Consider the following 4,744-nt stretch of genomic DNA (forward strand, 5'->3'; position numbering starts at 1 on the left):
ATATGCAATAGCTCTTGAGGCAATGCCTTGCGGCTATGATGTGTAATGGCCCTTGGGGAAATGATATGCAATAGCTCTTGAGGCAATGCCTTGCGGCTATGATGTGTAATGGCCCTTGGGGAAATGATATGCAATAGCTCTTGAGGCAATGCCTTGCGGCTATGATATGTAACGGCCCTTGGGGAAATGATATGAAATAGCTCTTGAGGCAATGCCTTGCGGCTATGATACGTAATGGCCCTTGGGGAAATGATATGCAATAGCTCTTGAGGCAATCCCTTGCGGCTGTGATGTGTATTGGCCGTTGGGGCAATGATATGCAATAGCTCTTCAGGTAATGCCTTGCGGCTATGATGTGTAATGGCCCTTGGGGCAATGATATGCAATAGCTCTTAAGGCAATGCCTTGCGGCTATGATGTCTAACGGCTCTTGGGGCAATTATATGCAATAGCTGTTGAGGCAATGTCTTGCGACTATGATGCGTTATGGCCCTTGGAGCAATGATATGCATTAGCTCTTGAGGCAATGCCTTGCTGCTATGATGTGTAATGGCCCTTGAGGAAATGATATGCAATAGCTCTTGAGGCAATGCCTTGAGGCTACGATGTGTAATGGCCCTTGGGGCAATGATATGCAATAGCTCTTGCGGCTATGATGTGTAACGGCCCTTAGGGCAATGATATATAATAGCTCTTAAGGCAATGCCTTGCAGCTATGATGCGTAATTTTACCTGACTTCATTTGTCAGCGCTCTGCTTTCTACATGTACCTGTACTCAAGGTAGATGATTAGTAGACGCAAAGTCTCTTTTACTAGCGACTATTTTTAGGAAACTTCTAAATACGATATGTGTAAAGAAGATAAAGAGCTTTTGTGTGTCGCCTATGATCTCAAGAAATGAGATGGACAAATCAAAAGGTCCTCAATAAATGGGCATTAAACCTATTTTTAGGGCTGCCCTTAAATACCGTTTTTGGGTATTAATGCTCTATTGTGGCTCCCACTTTGCTCGGGGATTTTTTAAAGAGACCCTCATTTTTGTGTATCGATCCCTGTATCCACAAAAAATGACTAGTTTGAATAAAATTACTCCGTGTTGACCTTCTACGATCCTCGATTTGCTCCTTTTCATATCTTGGGCATTCCGCCATGTTGGGACTTCCACCCCAACACTCCATCCCAATTGATGTCTAGGCAAGTACTAAATGAATGATTTTGTAAGATTTTTAAAAATAGTCTTCAATTTTTAGAAAATAGTTTCGAAAGCTTCTGTAAAACTTTATAAAATCTCTGCCAGTCATGTCATGTACTAGCTCAACGAACGTCTTCCTCATGGCTTTGACTATATCCGACGGATGATTAGCAAAACTCATGATTATTGTTGGAGGGTTTCTTCAAGTAGTTCTATCATAGCCAAAAATTGAGTCTACCCAGACTTTGTTACAGCTGGTGGCTTCCAAAGCTTTAACCTCTTGTGCTGGGGAATTTGGAATATGTTCTGGAATTCGGTGGAAATTTTGAGGTCTTACTCAAAATTTCTGCCCCGGTTTAAAGTTGTTTGAGATGATACCAATCCAAGTTGATCTAAAGTCTTTGCTGATCTTCATTCTGGATGTCAACCTTCTCTGGTGAATTTTCAAGATTCCTTCTCAAAAATTCTGCCCCAGTTTTCATTTCCTGATGTTATATGACCGAGCCATTGGGGCGCCTATGTATCCCGTCGAAGCAGGAATCAGGTCAAACGTAGTTCAGGCCTACGCTAGGGGTATATATAGAAAAATCTAATGGGTTGATCGAAGCCGACATAGGCCACCTACGTATCTCATTCTTGAGAACTCAGGTCATCACGTAGTTCATACCTAAGAGGAAAGATAAATTATCCTAAGGAGTTGACCGAAGCCGACATAGGCTGCCTACGTATCCCTTTCTTGGAAATTCAGGTCAAACGTAGTTTGTACATAGAGGAAAAGGATTCTAGGTGATTAAACATCATAAAATTGATACTATTATAAAGGCGATTACAAATAAGCCCAAAAATAAAAACTATAGCATCTTTCAAGCATGTTATATCTTTACCACATCAGAATCAATTGGTTTGGTCCACTTTTGACCATCCATTTCGAGTAGTATTAGGGCTCCTCTAGGTTGGGCTTCTTTTGATTTTCACATTCCTCTGTATCTACTACTAACTGCTCCTTATCACCTTTTTTTGTTCATCATTATTTCCTTCGCCTTGTTCACCTTACCCTTGATGTGACATGACATTGAGAGGTTTTATAATTATTGCGACCAAAACAAACCATGATAGATAATCATATTTAAAAAGTAACTTCTTAAATAAAGGGAGACCTTTTGGAAAATAAATAAAAACTATGGCTTATGACCCACACAAATGTAGGCCCATGCCTTGTTAAAAGTTGTAAAACACGAAACAAAAATTTGAGACATAAAAGGGTGGATAACGGGGCCTCCTTCGGATAATCGCCGATTTTAAAAACTATTAGTAATTTCCCTTTCATCTACCGCGATGAGTGATGGGTTATGAGTGGAGTGGACGTCCAGTCTTGCAAGGCCTCCTACGATGCAATCTTCTTCGCACTACCAGACTTTGGAAAACTATCTGGTAGAGCATTGTGTCCTTTGAACAGATCTTTTATCCCATCCCCAATACTATCATCATTTGACACCTCATGTTCGGGAAATGACTGGTATAAGATCGGCAAGGGCCTAAAAAGACTCTCCTTTGAGTTATTTTCGATCTCATTTTTCCTTCTTGGCTGGTACTCTATCCCATGCTTAGATTTTTTTTGGGACCATAACAGGCTCAAAAATTCCTTCCAAATCCTTACTTGAGGCGGCCACAACTTTCTCTATCTTCTCCACCTCTCTGTTCTTCTGAGTCCTTATGAATTTACCTTAGCAATGGCCTTGCTAGATGCCCATTCACCATCTATTTCAATCATGTTAATTGTAGGTCCCCCATGGTAAGGCAACAGATTGACCTTCTGATCGAACAAGTTAATACAATACTCGGTACTGTGCCCCGCTGCTCCTAAATGATAGGCATAATTTTAATCAGGATGATAAAATCGGGAGTTGGGATCGATAGGCTTTGGCTGGATTGGTTGCAAATAACCAGCTTTCATCAATCTTTCGAAGAGCTGGGTACGACTTTCAGCTAGCAGCGTGAAGTTTTGGGGAGGTTTCTTTTCAAATTTTGGACATGGAGGGTTATAATGATTCTTAATTATTGGGGGAGGTAGTTGATGATAATTTGGAGACATTTAGACGTTTATTTGGTTATTTGGAAAAGTAGCTTGAGTATGAGGCTGATAATTTAGTTGTGGAACTTGGTACTGGGTAAAATATTTGGATTTAGAGCTTGACAATGGGGTTGAGCGAAGAATATAGGCTGAAAACTTGGTGATGATGACGAGGAAAGAATATTTCTAGGCTTGAATTTCCTCTTTAACTTATCAACAAAATTAGTAGAGACCACAGTCGCATCCTCTCTTTTCTTCTTTGGAAATGCAGAAGATTCAGATGATGTTGGGATTTTGGCAATTTTTCCTGTTTGGATGCCTTCCTCTAATGATTCCCCAATCTTTACTAAATCTGTGAAAGTTGCTCAGACCACGGATACCATCCTGGTATAAAATTCTCCTTCCTGTGCACGAGAGATAACTAATACCATTTCTTCCTCAAACATGGGAGGTTGTACATTAGCAGCCTCTTTTCTCTAACAAAAAGCATAGTCTCGAAAACTCTCATCATTATTCTGTTTGATCCGATCTAGTGAATATCGTTCAGGGACTATTTCAATGTTGAATGCTTCATTTTTCCTTATCCCTACCAGTTGCTCACAGTACCTTCTCAGATGGGCCATTGGATTTTCAGTACCGTCAAACATCTCAAACTTAGGGACTTTGTACCCATCTGGTAGGTCTACTCCTGGGTGAACACATAAATCGTCATACCCTAAACCGTCGTGGTCCCTCACTCCATGAGATTCTTTGATCCTCATGATCTCTTCATTCATAGCTAGAAACTTCCGTTCATGCTCTGTCCTTTACTCATTTTCTTTCTCCTCGTAATGGTCTATCTCGAGATGAGGAAGGGGATTATAGATATCAGGGGATATGATGGCGTGAGGAGGATTTGGAAGGGAGGCTTGATTTTGCGGATGAGAGGAATTTGGTTGGTAAGTGGGGAGGACATTTTGGAAATTGGGAAGGTTCAATGGACCTTGCGAGTAGTTTGGCGGAATATGAGAAGGATTTTGAGGATTTGAAAATGAATTTGGTGGATTCGAAGGTAGATTTGATATATTTTGTGGGTTTGGGAGTGAATTTTGTGGATTTGGGAATGCATTTTGTTGATTTGAAAATGTGTTTTGAGAATTTGGGAATGTATTCAGAGACGGATTTTGTTGGGTTAGAGATGGATTTTGCGGATGGTAGGCGTCTGGGTTCTTTTCATGATTTGTATTTTGGACGAATGGAGGAGCAAAGATGGATGATACGTTATTCGGCTGATCCTCGAGAATAGGGGTGCTGAGGGGAGAAATTTGGAGTAGAGTCCCGTGTCCCCTTGGAGCAGGGGCATTGACGGTGATAGCCAAGTTAGCCAAATCTCGAATGCGATTTATTTCCTCCTGAATCATTTCTAACTTTCTTGCAAGTTCCACAATCAGCTCATTCTGTTCCGCTATCACATTATCCCGGATAGTCAGTGCGCTTTCTT

The sequence above is a fragment of the Capsicum annuum genome, chromosome 12 (assembly GCF_002878395.1).
Source record: "Capsicum annuum cultivar UCD-10X-F1 chromosome 12, UCD10Xv1.1, whole genome shotgun sequence".
NCBI lineage: Eukaryota > Viridiplantae > Streptophyta > Magnoliopsida > Solanales > Solanaceae > Capsicum > Capsicum annuum.